This window comes from Plecotus auritus (genome assembly GCF_963455305.1).
Source record: "Plecotus auritus genome assembly, chromosome: 5".
Classification (NCBI taxonomy): domain Eukaryota; kingdom Metazoa; phylum Chordata; class Mammalia; order Chiroptera; family Vespertilionidae; genus Plecotus; species Plecotus auritus.
The window spans coordinates 55,531,587-55,552,960 of record NC_137776.1 but is presented as its reverse complement, the minus strand read 5'-3'; positions in this window follow the sequence as shown (position 1 = coordinate 55,552,960).

Below are 21,374 nucleotides of genomic sequence, written 5' to 3'. Positions count from 1 at the left end.
AATAAATTTCCACCCTTTTCATCTACCATCTTTTGTCCATGGCTTCGTTCTTCCAATCCATCTGGCAAGGACCCAGGAAAGAAATCACCCTTGCATCCTGCTCAGGAAAACAACTTGAATCAACGGTGCTTGCCAAATGTCTGGACTCAACCAGAACTGGACAGCAAGGAAGCAATTATGGTAGTCCATATAGGTCCACTTTCCAGCCAACAAATCTGGGCACCTAGGAGTGGATAGTGCATCTTGAAGTATAAATGAAAGATATCTAACACAGATATAGATTTGAGGGTGTAAGTTTAGGTTTACCCATAAATGGCCTGTGTTTGTAGGATATTCAAATGGGGATAGAAATCTAGGGTCTAAAGTTCAGGAGGAATTTCAGTGCTAAATAAAAGTATTTGGACTCTCTAGCTGAAACCATGAGAATAGATGGAATAACTAGCCATGGGTGTAAAAAAAAGGGGGTCAAAGGAGAATCCTGCATAACTCCAACATTTTAAGTGTGGCTATGGAAAGAGAGCGCATGAATGGCATCAAAGATAGCATTGACTAGGTGAGAAGAGAACCAGGGGGACAAATTATCATAACTCCTGGGTGGACAATGGTCAAAGGGATTAAATGCAGTGGAGAGTTCAACAATATAAGGAATGAAAAATGGTCATTCAACTTAGCAATGCGGTGATTGATCACTGGTAACCTCAGTGACTACACTTTGAGTGGAGATGTGGAGATGTAAGCCTATGGCAAGGGAAGAAACCTAGTGTCTCGGTGCCCATAGAAAACAAAGCCTGCAGCTAATGTTTCATCAGGAGGTAGCAATGTGAGGAAAAGGAACAGGAAGCAAGCTTGAGGACAAGCAAATACAAAGAGGTACTCTATTAGCCTTTTACAGAGTTTTGAGAAAATCCAGCCAGTTGCTTGGCGTCTGGATAGGCAATATGGAACCACCCACACTGCGAAACAGTCCAACAGATTCAAAAAAGGAAAGAGAAATGTACCTGCTAGATTTCTTCCTGACCCATCCTCCAGCCCCTGTCTTTTCTTGGTCAAAGTTATACCTTATGGGGAGTTAACTCCTTCCTACTCCAGAGTTGTGGCACGCAGCCCTTCCGGGCAGTCACTACCACACAGCTCTGCCTCTGAGTCCTGCGTGTGGAAGGAGCCCACATCTTTGTGGATCCCGTCAGCTCAGACCTTGGCCCTGGAACAACTGTGCCTCTTTCCTGGGAAAGTGTGATTGGGGCCATGCCAAGGCCTAGCCCTTGCACTCAGGGAGTCCACCATAGAAGGTGGGCAAGGAGACAGCTGTGGATATGGCAGTTCTCCACCGAGAACCAAGCAAGTAGACAGGGACCCAGGAGGCAGCAGGGGCCAAACAAATCTGGAGAGGTACATGCATGAAGTCGAATAAAGGTAGGAAGTGAAATCTGATACAGTGGACAGCCTTAATGACAAGTGACTGAGAAAGGAAGAGAAGTGGAATGAAAGGTGAAGAGGACTCCAGGAGAGGAGCATGGCATGGGGAAAACAGCACTAACTCTGGAGCCAGATTGCTTGGGTTTAAATCTCTGCTTAACCTCCCATCGTCTGTGTGACCTTGAACAATAGGTTTATCCTTTCTGTGCCTCAGTGTCCTTATCTCTAAAGTGAAGATTTAACATTAGTTACCATATAACTGCTATCAGTTACTGTATTTAGAACTGTGTCCAGCACATACTGGGCATTAGTTTAATATTAATAAGGATCAAAGGAGAATTATTTTGTTTCATAGACACTTGAACAATTTTTTCATGATTGGAAAAAAAAGAGAGAATATAAAGGGAAAGATTGAAAATATAGGAGAGATAAGGAATTATTGATGGAGAAAACTATTGGAATGGATATCTTAATCAGATAATTATTGCATTCTAGGCACTTTCTGATTGTACCCTTGTTGATTGATGAGAAATACATTTTGGGACACATAATCATGTATGGTTTACACAGCAATTTTTATAATATTTACTAGTTCAAATTTTAAAATGTTATATAATAGTGAAATTCACTGTACCTATACATATAAAGGCCTGGAATAAGTATTATTTAATAAATGAAAAAGTGAAGGAATGAGTAAATAAAATACTTACTGCTATGCCCATTCTGTTGCTACCTTCACCTGCACTACAGGATCTTATGTTGTTTTAAACTCATAAATTAATGCAAAGCAGAGGAAGCAGAGGATTCTTTGAGCTCAGCCTCACCAGCCACCAGATTTCGGAATTCACTGTATAGTAACTGATGAGCCTGCACTGGGCGGGCACTCGGCAGTCATTTATCTATCCTGTTACATACAGCCTTTTCCTGAGGCTGCTGTGTTCCCAATTTGTATGCCGAGGCTTCTGCCTTAAGTTTCCAGTTTAAAATTCCAGTTTCCCTGTAGAATTAGAGTTCAGCCCTAAATCTCAGTGCATGTTTTTGAGTCTTTGGTTTCCTTCCTATCTTTTGTCAGAGTAGGAAAGGCTGGACTCTGTCCCTTGACCCTATCCAATGCCTTGGTTCCCTCTCTCAATAACTAACAACACCAAAATATAATGCTGGTCCCAATTTGGCTGAACATAGCCATTGCCTCCATTTCTTGCCAGCTGGATAATGTATGACACCAATCTGTATCATCTCCAGTTCACCAAGGGTCCTTTGGAAACAATAGAGGACTGTTGGCTTCTCTCAAAGGTCAGCACTGAAATTGGATCATTTCACCCAACCCGTGATCCTCGCAGCTTCCTCTTCTAGCTTCCTTTCCTCCCCCACTGGCCTATATCTGCAATGGAAATTCCAACATACCTGTTTATCAAGCCCTTTGCAGCTAAAGCATGCCCACTCAAAGCATGAGTTTGTGCTTCTCTCAAAGATAGCGGGAAAATGTTAACATCAACTCATCCCTATACACTTTTTTTTTTTTTTTTGGTAGAAGGATGAAGTGTTCATGATCCTAAAAAGCAAACAAAGTGAAAAATATTTAATCTTTAGAGGGCCACATTTTAAACACTTAGCAATTCTTCCTTTAATTCTTCTTTGAACACCACCAGGTTTTCAAGTCTTTGCTGTGAACAGCCTCTGACTCCAGAGGCAGTTTAATGTGTTGAAATGAGTAAAGACTTGGTAGTCAAACAACTATGGGTTCAAATTATGTGAAAACTACATTGTTATTTAATCTCCCTGAGCATCAATTTGATCAGCTGTAAAACTAGGGCTGATACTACCTGCCACAGAGGGTTGTTTGAGGGATAAATGAGAGCACAGATCAAAAGCACTCAGTCCAGTGCCTGGCACTCAGGGAAAGGTAATTCCTTCCCTTTTCTTTCTTTCTTCTGGTGATATAAACTAAAGATCAAACAGACTTCAGAATAACTCACAATCAGTTCTATTCCTGAAGACATTCTGCAATTTTTATAAGCTACTCCAGTATCAGAAACATGACTACCAAAGCTTAATTGTCTAAGTTTTTCTCCATATATAGACTAAGCACATTTGAGCAATTTTGTAAATTGGAAGCATTTTAAGACATTTTTGAACAACTTATTTATTTATTTACATATTTTGCAGCCCCTGGTAATTTTGAGTGTGCAATCAGCCTTATTATTATGGCACATTTTCACAGCTGTTACTACTAGACATATCTAGTCTTCCTTTAAAACTGGAGGGGGGTTGTATTTGCTTTCTCTGAAATTGGGTAACACTCAACCTTAAAACCTAAAATTTTTTTTCTGGGATGTATCAAAAGGGTCAGGACCTTTTCCAATTACCAGAAAAATTGTATGTCTTTTTTTTATTGTAAATCCATCAAGAGGATATTTCTCCATTGATTTTTAGAGAGTCGAAGAGAGGGAGGAAGTGGGAGAGATAAATATTGATCTGAAAGAGACACATCCATTGGAATCGAACCTGCAACCCAGGCATGTGCCCTTGGCCTGGAGTTGAACTGTCCACCTTTCGGTGCATGGGCCAAGACCGTAACCACTGGACAACACCAGCCAGGGATGCATTTCTTTATATGATTGTTGAACAGTGGAGGTATCCTGCACCAAGAAAACTGTGCATGAATCCATCCTCTTTGTGCTTCAAGACAAACTACAGATCACGGCAGTTCTAGTGACTGCTTCACATATTTCTTTATTAAACATTGTGTCATCATCCGGTCTATCTCCAACATTTCATATTTGCTTCTGCCCATGTGGAAGTTTGGTCCCAAAATTCTTTGATACTCCACTTACTGATAAATGCAGTCTACATTTTCTCCCTTGAGCTCTGTAATTATTTGAGCCATAGAACACAGTGTAAATGACAGTGGCAGCTTCGTTTTCCAATTGTCTTGGGATACTTGCTTTTGAAACCCAGACACCATGCTGTGAGGAAGCAGAAGGTGTATTGCGGAGAGGTCACTTGCAGAGGAACCAATGACCACGATCAACTTGCCAGCCAGGAACACAAACCATGGACTACTCTATTTAAACTACATATTAACCTTTACCAGTGAACTCATTATCTCTTTTACCCTGTTATAATTTTCTTCATATAACATTCATTAACATAACCCCTTGTTTATTTATTCATCAGTAGGATGGAAAATCAATAAAAACAGGGATTTTTAATTTGTTTTCCTTCTTGGTTCAACAAGGTAATATTTGGTATCCAATAAGTATTTGATGAGTGAATAGAGAATCATAGAGGTCAGCTACCACTAAATATATATATATAGAAGTATGATATGCATTATTTTACTAAGTGAGAGATGAAATAATCAGAGCTCAATAGGGTGGGGTGGGTACAAAGACAGAAAAGTAGCAGATTGTAAGTTTGACAGAGTCATCTAGAAGTGTGGAGTCCAGCAGCCAACTCATGAAGTTTTCACAGGACAGAATAATTTCCTGCCTACAGTAAAAATCCCACTAGTAAAATGTTAGGAGAGTGAGAGATGAAGGAGACCATTCCTGTGTATAGGTGGCTAATGAGGCTACAATAAAACTATGCCCTTGTTCTGAGAGACCTCCACATTTTGTCAACTTTTGAATGTTATATAATAGGAATTAATTGGCATGTATTCTTTGATATCTACCTTCTCTTACTCACCATTGTTTGCAGTGTTAATCATGTTGTAGGTAACTGTAATTCATTCACTTTTCATTGCTGAATTGTGTTTCATCATATTACTGTATCATAGTTTGTTTATTCTTCCATCAATGAACATTTGTATTATTTTAAGTTTTGCCCTTTTATAAGCACTGTTGCTAAGAACATTATTATATACTAGAGGCCCGGTGAAATTCATGCATGGGGGAGGGTCCCTCAGCCCAACCTGCACCCTCTCCAATCCAGGAGCCCTCAGGGGTTGTCCAACTGCCAGTTTAGGGCCAATCCCCAGGGGTTGGTGCCTGCCAACCACACCCCAAAAACCAGCCTTCTACTGTGCGGGTATCACCCCTTGCCCCCCCACACACACACTTCAGGGGGGGTTGGTGACATCCCTGGGCAGAGTGCCCTTGGACAGGGCACGGTGTCATGGGTGTGTTTGTCAGGCGCGTGCACCAAGGAGAAAAAGAGGACTCTGGCGCCGGGCGGGTGATGCAGCCTCACTTCCCTGGCCCAGCACCAGGGGCAGGGAAGCAAGCCTCATGCAAGTCCCTCTGCTGTGCATGCAGCCTGTTGAATGGTTGTTATTGTGATGTCCGTAATGGACAATTTGCATATTACCTCTTCATTATATAGACTAGAGGCCTGGTGCATGGATTTGTGCACCGGTGTGGTCCCTTGGCCTGGCCTGCTCCCTCTCACAATCTGGGACCCCTCAAGGGATGTTGGAGAGCTGGTTTCAGCCCGATCCCCACAAGCCAGGTCGAGGAACACCACCGGTGCACGAATCCCTGCACTGGGCCTTCAGTCTATAAATATAAAAAGCTAAGTGACTGGCAGATCAACCAGTAAGTATGATGCACACTGACCACCAGTGGGCAGACGCTCAACACAGGAGCTGCTGAGTGATAGCAACTTTGCAGAGTGCCCTCCTGTACTCTGGGACCCTTCAGGGGATGTCAAAGAGCCAGTTTCAGTCCAATCCCCATAGGCCAGGACAAACCTGGCTCACTCCACAGATGCCCTATGAGCCACGGCACCACCCCAGGTGCAGCTGGCTGGGAAGGGACCCTGGGAGGTTGGCTCTAGGGTGTGTCCGACCCTACCAGCCACCTTCTAATTAATTTACTTCCAATGTGCATGAATCCATGCATGGGGCCTCTAGTATGCATATAAGATCTTTGGTTAATCTCTTCCCACCCTCCCCCTTCCCTCTGAGATTCATTAGTTGGTTCCATGTTTTCATGCCTGTGGTTTCCACTCCTATGTTGAGCATCTGCCCCCTGGTGGTCAGTGGGCATCATAGCTACCAGACAGTTGGCCAGTCAGCTGGTCAGCTAGTCCGCGGATTGCTTAAGCTGTTATATATATAGACTACAGGCCAGATGAATGAAATTCTGCACATGTAGGGTCTCTAGGTCTGGATGGCGATCAGAGCCAATCTGTGGGGTGACTGGCAGAGCAATTGGGAGACCCCTGCTGGTACCTGCCTTGGCCGGCCTGGCACCACCTGCTCAGTGGCCCCGTCCCCCACTACCGCCACAGGTCACCTCCCTCTGTGGAGTGACCAGCAGGGCAATAGGGGGGAGGGGGGGCTGCTGGCACCCGCCTGCAGGCTGGGGGAAGGTCCTACATTGAGTGTCTTCTCCCTAGTGGTCAGTGCATGTCATAGCAACTGGTCATTCCGCTGGTCAATTTGCATATTAGGCTTTCATTATATAGGGTATATCCTGGTGCACATAAGCATTTGGTACTCTAAGGATGATACCAGAGCAGAACAGCTGGCTCACAGGAATGAATGTCATCAAGGTTACTGATAATACCAACTTTTTCTAAAATGTTTGCACCAATTTATATCCCCATTAACAGTATATGAAGTTTTTGTGGCTCCATATACTTATCAACTCTTGTTTTGAGTTTACTTTTTTCCCCTCCTCCTTCTAGCCCTTCCCCTCTCCCACTCTCTCTTTTTGGCTTTTGAAAGGAAGTTTTCAATTTTATTATGGTGAAATTTATAAATATTTTCCTTTGTGGTTGCAGTTTTGTTTGTTTTGTTTTTGTCTTGAACTTTACTTACACTGGGGTGAAAAGGATCCTATATTGTCTCCTAAAACCTTTTCTGTTTTACCTTTCACATTTAGGTCTATAATCCATGCTAACTAATTTTTGAGTATGAGTTAGAGATCCAGTTTCATTTTTTTCCAAATAAATGCCCACCTATTCCAGCTCCATTTTATACTCCTCTCCACTGTTCTGCTGTGCTACCTTCATCAAGGGACCATATAAGCACGAGTCATTTCTGAATTCTTTGAAGGCCATAAACTATCACTATTTACCTCTCAACTTCAGGTAGACAGAAAGGACAGTGATCACATTTCAACGTTAGTGAATGTTTGCCTGTTCTCCTACAGGGTGTGAGGTTCTCTGATTCAAATTAAGCCCCTTTTTGTTTTGTTTTGTTTTTTAATCCACACATTGGCTCAGTCGGGATACTATTACTCCTCTGCACCAAAGCTGTCCAAAGACCAAACCATAAAGTAGGAAATTCTGTGTTCGGCACATCTCAGTATCCTTCATGCTTATTCTCTCATAACATGATAACTAGGCTTTTCCAGGCACCCAGCTTCTAGATACTCTGGTTAGTGAAAATAAATTTATTTTTACCTTCTTCCCTCCTACCTCAGTTTCCTTTAAGATCTTACTGAGTGATGGCAAATTAATGTGTTAGGTACTGGGGAAAATCTAAATTGTAACAGGGCATTTCTCAAACAGCGAATATTTGAAAACAAAAGCAAAGAATTTTAACAGGGAAATTTCACACAATGCGGTTGAAATGATACTTGCAAGCACAGTTCTTTCTAGCAGTCTTAAAAAAAATCAGGGCATGTAGCAACTGTCATCTCCTTTTACTGTTATGTAACAGCCTACCTAGCAGTCAATGTTCATTGTGTATTTGGAGGTATAGCTATTGCCCAAGGAACACCTCCGGAGCTTAGGGGCTTTGAGGCTGAGTGGGCTCCTGAGACCAATCTGGAAGTCACACCACTTAGGCTATTAAGGTAACCCTCTACCTACTGGAATATACTGTTCCCTCAAAAAGGAATATTTATAGGGTTTGTGAAAATCTCTAGGCTCCATAAAATAATAGATTGGCATGCAGTAGCCACTTCAACGAAATTCTCTCACAGTTCACATGAGAAATTCACTTGCTGAAAATCAGTTACTGGGATTAAGAGTTTAATTATTCATTTGGTTTTGAACTACACAAGGAATGTAGAAGGTTCAGCCAAGCAAGCCAGACTGAGGGAAAGGGAAGAAGCCCACACCCGTGTCCAGGTCTTTTTACAGGACCCAATGCCAGCAAAGAGCTTGCTGCAGTTCATAGTGTTTGGGAGTGGGGGTGGGAGTGGTGGGTAATGGGGGGGGTGGTGGGAGGGGCAGATGTGAAAGGCTTAAGATTTTCCTAGTATTTTGTCATTAACATCTGTGTCCATGGATTCAAATTTTTTAAATGGGAGGGAGTAGAGGAGGAAGAACTTTTATTTTTATTTTTTAACTGTGCTTGGTGCTTTAGAAATTTTATGAAGGTATAGCCACAGATGTCATCATTTTAAAGATGAGGAAACTCTAGATCAGAGAAGTTAAGCCACTGGGCCAAGAACACATGATTAACTCTGCCACATATGGTTCCCAGCTTCTCTTTACTCATTGAGGGGCTGTGTTCATTTCTTTGGGCCTCTGCCTCAGGGTCCAAATAGTACTGCTTTAGAATCCTGTAGCTGAGTAGCAATTTATACATATTGTAGAATCAGCTCAAAGTTACAAAAGAGAAAAAATATCATGTGTTATGATGTTATTCATCTAAGCTGCAGTCATTCTATACTAAGACCCGCCATTCCCATAAATTGATCTCAAGCTCTAATGTCTACCTGTCATTTTTAAAAATAATAACTATAATTAAAGTCATTATTAGGAGACTTCTAGTGTCTGATACTACAGATCATATACTTTAATCTTTCCAACAACAAATTAGGTAACCCATTTTACAGTTGAGGAAACTGGCTAAATTGCCTGCCTAAGCTAGTAAATGGAGAATGGGAATTTGAACCTAGGTATCTGTCTTCTTTGCCCAGTATTTGCAATTGCACTAAGTCCTAAGGTATATTATTACACCATCTTTATTTCAAAGCTCATGGAAGTTTAGAAGTTAAATACTAACAAAGATTTACCTTCTTCAGGGTGAATCTAATATTTTTATGCACCCACTTGACATCATTTTCAACAGAAATGAATATGAAAGTTTAACTTTTTCTGTATATCCAAGCAAAAAGTATAACTTTTTCTGTATATCCATTCTTTCCCTTACCAAAGAAAGCCCACAAGTTCGGCCTGTTTATATACCTGCCAGCAATGCAAAGGCCTGCTACCTAAAAATGATTCTGCTGGTTTCCTGGAGTTAAAAGATCAGTCCCCTAATGTCTGCTCCCTCATCCCAACTCTGGAATCCTGAGTCCTGTTCTGCATTAACATTGGCTAGGTGCCTTGAAACTGAAAGGGCCATTTTATCATGGCTCTTTTATCCAGTGGGTCATACAACAGATGTTATATCTTTACCTTCTATACGCTGATGACTTTCAAGTTTATACTTCAAGTTCAGCCCTATCTCCCGAGTTCCAGATTTATATTTTAATTGCTTCCACAATATTTCCACTTGAGCATGTACTAGGCATCTCAACATAGTGTGGCCAAACCAGAATTCTTGATAGAAGGCATCCATCTAAATACAATCTGGAGCCCTTTTTAGCCCTTCGATAGCTCAATAAATGCAGAGTGAAAAAGTACCACCCACCCTCCACTCAGTTGCTCAGGTCAACAATCTAGAAGCCATTCTTGATTTCTGTCTTTTGCTACCATCCCATTCCCAATTCATTAATAGGTTGTGTTGTACCTACCACTTCTTACCAACTATGCCCCTAAAATTAAATTCCATGTCAAATCATCACCAGCCTGCACCACAAAAACAGGTCCTAATGGGTCCCCCTAACCCAGCCATGGGCAAACTACAGCCCGCAGGCCGGATCCGGCCCGTTCGGCTGTTCTATCCGGCCCGCGGAGCCGAAAGAGCGGAGGGTTCTCTTGCTCTTCCCTCCGCTCCTTTACTTTGAATTTATATTAGTTCACACAAACACTCTATCCATGCTTTTGTTCCGGCCCTCTGGTCCAGTTTAAGAACCCATTGTGGCCCTCGAGTCAAAAAGTTTGCCCACCCCTGCATGCTTGCCCCTTACAATTAATTCCCAACACGGCACTTTCTAAAATAGAAATTAAATTATGTAACTTGCTTGCTTAATGATTTTGGCTCTACCTCCTTCTCCAACCTCATGTCCCTACATTTTCAATCTTCTTTTGCTCTTTTAGAAAGTTCAGCCTGGCTGGTGTGGCTCAGTGCTTGAGTGTTGACCCATGAACCAAGAAGTTACCAGTTCGATTCCCAACCCGGGCACATGCCTGGGTTGCAGGCTCATGGGGAGTGCAGAAGGCAGCCAATCAATGTTTCTCTCTCATACTAGTTGATTCCTATCTCTCTACCCTGTCCCCTTCTGCTCTCTAAAATTAATAAAGACATATTTAAAAAATTAAAAAGTTTAAATAAGTTAATATCTCAGTATCTTTTCACATGCTATTTCTCTATTTGAAGCACATGTCCTTCTTAAAGAGGTCTTCTCTGACCGTCCCAAATAAAGCACACACACCCCCACCTTTGTCACTCCCTACCACTTTACTCTATTTTACTTGTTCAAAGACACGTATTAGTAAATGAATTTAGCATAATTACTCTTTTACATATGTATTGTCTACCTTGCCCGTCTCCCCAAATATAATGTATGTTTTTTGAAAGCAGGGTCATAAATACTTTGTTCACTGCTAGATCTTTTATGCCTAGATCAGTGTCTGGCACAGAGTACACACTCAGCAGATAATTATTTACTGACCAATTTGTTGAATTTTCCCCATAGAGTTTGATAGGGTTATTCCTCTGCCATCATTTGACAGGAGAGAAGTTCTCTCAGAAGTAGTCTTCATTTTTAAGCCATATCCAGTCCCACTACAGAGTTACAATGAGTCCCTAGGATTGCAGTCCAGGACAGCAGCCAGTGTTCCTGAATGCCAGGAACTATCTGACTCCTGAAACTTGCGGCTGAGATCTCAGAGATTATACAATCCACTGGGATATGAAGCAGTCCTTAGGTCTTTCCGGGTCACTCCTGCAAGCATCTACCACCATTGAAGTATATGGCTCCTGAAGACACTCACCTTCACAGCATCTCTGGTAGATGCTCCACAGCTACCTGTGAGGATCGCAGGGGAGTTCACTAGCCACAGTGCCTTCCCTGCGAGGGTCAGGCCCATGGTGAGTGGTACAAAGCCTATAAGAGAAGAAACTATTCCATTTGCTAGAATCAGAAGTATTTCTGCCTCTAATCCACTTTTAAATATTATTTTGTTAATTAAGTGATTTACAGTTTTCAAAGGGAAGGGTAGTTGGAAAAACTATCCCATATCTATCCGATTTGTGAACTTCATCAAGTGATCCAATCCTCTTCATACCTCAGTTGTGTAACCAGCTCTGCTTCATGTTTATAGTGAGTTTTAACTTTAGTACCAGCTTTTTCTAAAAGCTGGGCCTCCTGCTCCATAAGTACTATTTGATGATGATTATAACCTTGCAGCCACAAATCTTGGTTTCTCTGTTACTATGAAGTTATTAATATTTAGTACCAGATGGCATTTTCAAAATAAGTTGGGTAAAAAATGTTATTGAAATGCTAATGACTATTTTGTTTATTCTGGAAGACCAACACATAATACTGTAACTCAGGGTAAAATCAGAAGACTGATGAAGCATCATTAGAGAATAAAGAAGAACAAAAAATGTATGGCCTTGAAGATATAAGGCAATTTAGCAGCTTAATTGTTAACATTTATATACAAGTAAGCACCATAATAATGAGGATTTAATAATAATATTTTAAAACACCAGTTCCTGATTACTAATCTTTCTAAAAAATATTTTTATTTATTTCAGAAAAGACAGGAGAGAGAGAGAGAGAGAGAGAGAGAGAGAGAGAGAGAGAGAGAAACATCAACGATGAGAAAGAATCATTGATTGGCTGCCTCCTGCATACCCCCCACTGGGGATTGAATCCACAACCTGGGCATGTGCCCTGACCAGAAATCGAACTGTGACCTCCTGGTCAATGCTCAACCACTGAACCACGTTGGCCAGGTTGATTATTAATTTTAAAACTAAATAATTCTGGTAAGAAAAAACTAGAAACTACTATAAGTGAAAATGTTGTTAATATAGTGCCACTTCAAGTTTGGTCCTTAGACCAGAGCATCATTATCCCTGGGAGCTTGTTAGAAATGGACATTTTGGCACCCTGGCCTGTGTTACCCAGTGGTTAGAATGTTGGCCCACAAACCAATGGGTCTCAGGTTTGATTCCTGGTCAAGGGTATGTACCTGGGTTGCAGGTTCAATCCTGGCCCCTTTTGGGGTGCATAGGGGAGGCAACCAATTGATATATCTCTCTCACATTGATGTTTCTCTTTCTCTTTAGCCCTTCTTCCCACTCTCTAAAAAATCTATGCAAATATATCCTCAGGTAAGGATTAACAAAAAAAATAAAAATGTTGGGGCCCCCAATCAGACTTTAATCAGAATATCTGGAATTGCCACGTGTTTTGAAGTGGTACAAAGCCTATACCACTCCCCCGCCATTCTTATCCCGGGCAAACCCCCACTGCCCCAGTGTCTGTGTCCATTGGTTATGCTAATATGCATGCATACAAGTCCTTTGGTTGCTCTCTCAGCCCCCACCCCACCATTTGTCTCTGGATCTATTCTCGTTCATCAAATAACATTGATCATTATATCCCACATATGAATACAATCATGTGATATTTATCTTTCTCCAACTGGCTTATTGCACTTAGCACAATTCTCTCCAGTTCCATCCATGCTGCTGCAAATGGTAAAAGTTTCTTTTTTTTTACATCAGCGTAGTATTCCATTGTGTAGATGTACCATAGTTTTCTAATCCACTCATCTGCTGATGGGTACTTAGGTTGTTTCCAAATCTTAGCTATTGTAAATTGTGCTGCTATGAACATAGGGGTGCATGTATATCCTTTCTGATTGGTATTTCTGGTTTCTTGGGATATAGTCCTAGAAGTGGGATTACTGGGTCAAAGGGGAGTTCCATTTTTAACTTTTTGAGGAAACGCCATACTGTCTTCCACAGTGGCTGCACCACTCTGCAGTCCCACCAGTAGTGCAGGAGGGTTCCTTTTTCTCCACATCCTCACCAGCACTTGTTGTTTGTTGATGATAGCTATTCTGACAGGTGTGAGATGGTATCTCATTGATGTTTTGATTTGCATCTCTTGGATGATTAGTGACTTTGAGCATGTTTTCATATGTCTCTCGGCCTTCTGTATGTCCTCTTTCCAAAAGCATCTATTTAGATCCTTTGCCCATTTTTTTTATTAGATCGTTTATCTTCCTTTTGTTAAGTTGTATGAGTTCTCTGTAAATTTTGGAGATTAAACCCTTATCAGAAATATCATTGGCAAATATGTTCTCCCATGCAGTGGGCTTTCTTGTTGTTTTGTTGATGGTTTCTTTTTGCTGTGCAGAAGCTTTTTATTTTGATACTAGAGGCCTGGAGCATGAAATTTGTGCACAGCGGGGTGTATGTGTCCCTCAGCCCAACCTGCACCCTCTCCAATCTGAGACCCCTCAAGGGATGTCTGACAAGGATCGGGCCTAAATGGGCAGTCGGCCATCCCTCTCACAATCCAGGACTGCTGGCTCCCAACCACTCGCCTGCCTGCCTGTCTGATTGCCCCTAACCACTTCTGCCTGCAAGCCTGATCACCCCCTAACCACTCAACTGCCAGCCTGATCAATGCCTAACTGCTCCCCTGCCAGCCCAATTGCCCTTAACTGCCCTCCCCTGCAGGCCTGGTTCCCCCCAACTGCACTCCCTGCAGGCCCGGTCCCCCCCCCCCCCGCAACTGCCCTCCATTGCAGGCCTTGTTGCCCCCAATTTCCCTCCCCTGCAGGCCTGGGTGCCCCCCAACCTCCCTCCCCTGCCAGTCCGGTCACCCCTAACTGCTCTCCCCTGCAGGCCTGATCACCTCCAACTGCTCTCCCTTGCAGGCCTGGTCTCTCCCAACTACCCTCTCCTGCTGGCCATCTTGTGGTGGCCATCTTGTGTTCACATGGGGGTGGCCATCTGTGTGTTGGAGTGATGGTCAATTTACATATTACCTCTTTATTAATTAGGATAGTTGCATTTTTTAATTTTCTCCTTAGTCTCCATTGCCCTAGAAGCTGTGTCTGTGGTTTTTAATCTAATAAATTCTCCAGATGACTCCACACACTCTAAAATTTAAGAAGCACTGTTAATGTAGCAGTGTCAAATGTTTGTGAGGTAAAGCCAGTAATAAATAAGTGATTCAACCTGGTTGGGACCTGTGGTGAACTGGAAAGTTCTGCATGTCCCACTTAAAGGAAAAAGCTGCTATGCTGCTTTGGCTGATGTTGCTATCTAGAAATGTGCATCCATCATTCTCAACTTTTTTAATACTTCAAGGAAGGCCATACATCTAAAATTTTAGGTAAAAAATGTACACTTTTTGAATGCTATCAAACAATTAAAAATTTTAAATACAGCTTAGTTATAAGAAAAGCTCTGTGGTTAGACTGTGTCTGGGCTAGATAAGGAATAGTGTGGAAGTCAGTGTGAGTATTCATTCTGAGACAAGTAGGAGATGGAGCAGGGAGAAGTAGAAGATGTGATTGGAGATGAAAAGGAGACCAGAAGGTGTAGAGCCTTGAAGGCATTGGAAGGGTTTGGATTTTTCGCTGAATGAAATGAGAAGCCATTGGAGGGCTTTGAGCAGAGAAATTATATAATCTAATTCATATTTAAAACAATCATTCTGACTATTGTTTTTCAGTGGCAAAACCAGTACCAGAGCTAGATCTCTAGCATCTCATTATATAGTTGAACTCATGAAAAATGCAATCAGCCAGTGTCAGATACAGACCTTGGTATTAAATATGGACAGAAGCCAGGATATAATGCATTCCTGGCAAATGTGTTTCTAGTATGTAGTGAGCACCTCTAATGATTGGTTATTTCAAGGTGGCCAATTCTATTTTTAGACTCTGCTAATCCCTGGGATTAAACCTCAGTCTCCTTGTCTTTTGCCTATCCATGTGTCCAATGTTGCTCTAGAATTTAGATATAGGATAAATTAAATACATCTACATGATAATGCTCTAATGCTCCATTTTTTATTCAAGCTGCATCAACTTTTCCAAAAGAATATGGTTTCATGTGTCCTCCCAAGGTTTTTTTAGAGTGGACGCCAAAATTTAAGAAAAAATAGATCATCATTAAGTGAACCAGAACCATTACTTCCTTTAGTCAGATATTGTGCTTCTTGCTTTATCATGCTATTTACTCCTACTGTGTTTGTTGATAAATCAAATGCTTAAGTATTTTTCTTTTCCAACATCCAGGACTTTGTCTGACTTAAGTGTGTGATTCTACATTTATTTCAGTTACATTTAATTTTGTCTGAGCTTCTGCTCAGGTGGCTCAGTTGGTTAGAGCATCATCCTGATATGCCAAGGTTGCTGGTTCAGTCTTTGGAGTCAAGGCACATACAAGAATAAACCAATGAATGCATAAGTAAGTGGAACAGCAAATCGATGTTTCTCTCTCTTTCTCTTCCTCTTTCTCTAAAATCAATAAAATTTTTTAAAATTTGTCAGAGCAATGCTGCCAGCTATAAATTCATTTTGATGTGATTGCTGCCCAACATACTTATATTCTTCCTAGTTTTGTGTTATCTACAATTTAGATAAGATGCAATTTATGTCTTCAAGGCATTCATAGTGTTGAATACAATAAGGGCTAATGACAGGTTTGGGAAATCCTATAACCTCATGGTGTCAAAATACCTTCCTGTAACCATGACAGACATTAATAATTGATGGTGGCAATCTTCTCTACACAACTAGGTTCTGGTTTCAGAGTCCTAAACACCACACTCCTGGTAGCTGCCACTAATCAATGGTATTTGGCACTTGAGACAGAGATGATTTGACATCCTCAGCTCAGAACAAAGCACAGTGATGTGCTTCAGAGTCACACCTACCATTGCTGTGGCAACTATTACATTTACTTTATATTTTGTACTATTAAGTCTTTTTTGTCAAGTTCAAGACTACTAAAAATTAATTAACTTTTAAAGTTTCATAACACATGTTTTGTTTGATGGTTAAAATTTAAAAATTGGTGCCTCCTTAACTCTCATCTGGACCATTTTTTTTTTAATTTTATTTTATTTTTATTTTTTTTTATTTTATTATTTTTTTAAATATACTTTATTGCTTTTTTACAGAGAGGAAGGGAGAGGGATAGAGAGTTAGAAACATCGATGAGAGAGAAACATCGATCAGCTGCCTCCTGCACACCCTTTACTGGGGATGTGCCAGCAACCAAGGTACATGCCCTTGACTGGAATCGAACCTGGGACCCTTCAGTCCTCAGGCCGACACTCTATCCACTGAGCCAAACCGGTTTCGGCTGGACCATTTTTTAACTGATCCATTTCCTCAAGCTATTTCTCTCTCCAATCCATTCTCTACACCCCCCAAAATTATCTACTTTTACCCCATCCATTTTATTCAGTAAATATGTTTTGTGTTTCTCCTGTGCATTAGATATAGTGGTAGACTGGATGATTCCTGGTCAGGACACATAGCTAGGTTGCCTATAGAGGGCAACTGATCAATATGTCTCTCTCACATCAATGTTTCTCTCTCTCCCTTCCTCCATCTCTGAAATCAATTTAAAATATAAAATAAATAAAACTAAAATATATTGAGATTTTTTTATGGCCTAATATATGGTCTATCTTGGAAAAAGTTTTGTGTGTGTTTGAAAAGATTATGTGTTCTGTTATTTGGATATAATGTTCTAAAATGGTCAGTTCGTCAGTTAGGTAGATAAAAGTACTCAAAGTATTCTATATCTTACTAATTTTCTGTCTAATTTTCATATAATTTAATGAGAACAGTTGGAAAATTTAACACTAGGGTGAAATCTCCATCCCCATTTTTTTCCCAATCACAATTTTTGAATTATTTTTTCCTTCAATTCTGTCAGATTCTGCTTAATATATTTTGGATCTCTGTTGTTAGTTGTTAGAATTGTTTATAGTTATAAGTGTTAACTGTTATAAGTATTGACCTTTTTATTATTATAAAACTAGAGGCCCAGTGCATGAAAATTCATGCACTGAAGGGGGGCATCCCTCATCCCGGCCTGCCCCCTCTCACAGTCTGGGAGCCCTCAGGGGCGGGAGGCGACCCGGCAATCAGGGGAAGGCGACACCCCATCATACCTCTGCTGCTGCCTCAGGCAGCCCTGGGTGCCTGGGCAGCCAATATCTGAGGCTTGCCTGAGCCTGGCCCTGGGGGCTGGGGGCTGAGGGGACTGGGGGTAGGCCCGGCCTTGCTGCATGCCTTTCACCCCCAGCAGGGCTGAGGGGACTGGGTGCCACCATCTTTGAGGGTGTGGCAGTCAATTAGCATATTCCCCTCTTATTGGCTGTGGGCACCACCATCTTTGTGACAGCATGAGGGTCAATTAGCATATTCCCTCTTTATTAGATAGGATTTCTGCTTTGTTTTTTCACAATATTTCTTTTCTGAAGTTCTATTTTGTCTAATATTAATATAGCTACTTCTTTGTTATGATTATTGTTCACATGGTATGTCTTATATAATCTTTTTACTTTCAACATATTTACGTCTTTATATCTAAAGTGAATCTCTCATAGAAAGCAGCTAGTTGATTCTTGCATTATTATTACATCTGCCAATCTCTTTGGGATATTTAATCCATTCCCAATTAATGTGATTACTGATGTAATTGGATTTATGTATGTCACAGCTATATGCTTTTTCTTAATGTCATATAGTTTTATTCTTCTCTTCTTCCTTTTATGCCTACTTTGTCTTAAATATATTTTAGCTATGATTTTAATTCCTCTGTTGATATTTGAATCTGTTTTAAAGATATATTTTTAGTGGCTGCTCTTTGAAATACACAACATGTAACTTAGTTTATCAAAATCTATTTTAACACCAGCTTAATTTCAGTAAAATATAGCAACTTGTTCCAGGATAGCTTCACTTTCTCCCACCTCTTTTGTGCTATTACTGTCATATACATTGCACCTACATAAGCTACAAATCCAACAGTAGAGTGTTGTAACTATTGCTTTATGCAATCATATTTTTTAAAAAGTTAAACAAGAATAAGAACATATTAATAGCTTTTTAATATATACCCATATATTTTTAGCACTCTTTATTTCTTCCTATAGATTCGAGTTACTGTCTGATATAATTTCCTTTCACCTGAAGAATTTCCTTTAGTATTTCTCCTAAGGTAGGTATACTGGCAACTAATTCTTTCTTTTTCCAACATTTTGAATGTCATTGCACTACCTTTTTGCCTCCAGTTTTTCTGATGAGAAATCAGCCATTAATCTTATTGTTGTTCTCATATGCTTTGCAGACTGTCTCTTTGGCAGTGGGCTTCAATAGTTGACTATGATGTGTCCGGGCATGAATCCCTTTGTCTTTACTTTGATTGGAATGCGCTGAGATTCTTAGCTCTATATACTGTTTATCAAATTGAGAAGGATTTTGGCCATTATTCTTCACATTTTATTTTAATATGTTTTCAATTGATTTTAGAGAGAGAGGAAGGGAATCGGAGAGAGAGAGAGAGATTGATGTGAGAGAGAAACATGGATTGGTTACCTCCTGCAAGCACCCCAACTGGGGGTCAAACTCACAAACTGGGTATGTGCCCTGACCAGGAATCAAACCAGTGACCTTTTGATGCATGGGAGGACACTCAACCAATTGAGCCAAACTGGCCAGGGCTGGCCACTATTCTTCAGATATGTTTCCTACCTTTTTCTCTCTTTCCTCTTTGTGAGATTCTTATTACACAAATGTTGGCACACTTGAGGTTGTCCTACAGGTCTCTGAGATGCTACTCATTTTTCTTCAATAGTTTTCTTTATTGGATCATTTCTATTGATTCTTAATATTTTGTATTGATCTATGTTTACATTCATTAATTCTTTTTTCTACCATCTGTTTATCTTATGTATGTTACTGATTTCATCTTGTGAATTTTTTTACTTTTGTTACTATACTCTTCAACTCTTAGAAATTCCACTTGTTTCTTTTTAATAGTTTCTATTTTTAAGATATTTTATGTCATGATTTATTATCATCAGACTGTCTTGAAATTTTTTCCCTTTAACTATTTGAAATATTTACAATAGCTTCTTTGAAATCTTTGTCTGCTGAAGATCCAGGCCCTCTCAAAGACAGTTTATTGTTTGATGTTGTTTTGTTTTCCTGTGTCTGAGTTACACTCTCCTGTTTTTCTACATGGTTTTCTCATTTATTTATGTTTGTTAAAAAACAGGTATTTTAGATTAGATATTATAGCAACTATAGGTTATGATTTCTTTTTCCTGAGAACTGTTGTTCTAGATTTTCTGTTTAGTTTTTGGATTTTATCTGTTTGTTCATTTGTTTATTTCAGTATCTTATTTGGAATTAATCTGTGGAATCAGTTTCCCTTATAGAAGTCCCTATCAGTATTTTATTATTTTAATTTTAATTTTTAGTCCAATGGGTCAACCCATGTGTGTCTGCATAGCTTAGTAATCATTTGATGAGTGTTCAAACACCTCAAACCAAAAAGGCTTTCACCCCATGTGTGAGTTGGGAACCAACTTGAGGCAGTTTTCAAGTCAAGGAACTGGGTGTTTGACTTATCTCTGGTTCATATTTCCACTTCATGTTCCAGATCTAGTAACTCATTCTTTTTCTTGTTCTAGTCCAGTTTCCCTGCTCAAAAGCATGCCACGTATCAATGTCTAAGTCCTGGGCCTGTTCTTGAACTGAAAGTTTAAGCCTGCATTCATCCCTAGCTGTACTCTTACATTGCCTGCTTGGCCTGGATAGCCACCTACTAGCTGTTAGTAACCTTCTGACACTGGGTTGTCAGTTTCAGGTTTGGCCTGTGCCATGAGAACTACGCTCCTAACCTAGATGAATAAGGTCAATAGAGGGATTAAATTTCAGAGAGAAGTCATGCTTTATTTATCATGGTATTTCTTATGCCTGATACAGTGTGGTATTTTGTTCTTCATAATCTCCCAAAAAAACATTTGTGACATTAACTTAAGTAATATGACTATATTTTTCCCCTTAATTATCAAAAGTCTTAAGGAAGTTTTGCAATTTCTGAGCTTATTTTTGATATACCACTTATCAATCAGAGAAAGGCAATTTAAGAATAGTATAAAAACTACATATATTCAGATTTACACATTTACAAATTTATATTAAGTATTTTAAGTTATAAAAATAAAATATATCTAAGTAAAGAATTTCTTTCTTTATTAGCAATGGGTATGGCCTTAGTAATTAACCACCATGGTAGCCATAGTCTCTTACAAAGATATCTATGAAATAATGATTCTTTCCTGGAATAATATGCATATTAATTAGTTCCTACAGCACTTGAGAGACTTCTGTTCTATTCCCATCAGCAAGGTCAGGAGATGCATCCACCTTAGTTAGCAGCAAATTTAAAATCTTGAAGCGAGTTGGGGTCACAGAGAAGACTGGGCACCCCAAGGGAAAGGCAAAACCAGAGATAAGAATTTTTCACAGCCTTCAAATGATACCATGTGACCTAATCAATGGACTGTATTTGTAAGCACCCTAATCCCATTACTCACAATTGGAATGGACAGTTCTGTTCAATTAGTACATGGCCAGGGTGGGTTTGAATTTAGTGTTTAAAATGTAGGTGTGCCACATTAAAATTCAAATATTCAAATGAGAAACCTCAAGAGGATTTGGATTTAACAACTGATACCAAGCTATGTATAATAATATAAGAATTTTGCCCACTAGAATTTAAACTTGACTCATGATTTACTCTAAGGTAAAAATGCCAAAATTACCTCAACTTTGTTCATAAACTGCTAATCAGCATTTAGATTTTAGAGTCTAGGGATTCCCTAAATATAGAAACCTACATCAACAAAAGAGTTATTTTTTTATTTTTGTAACAC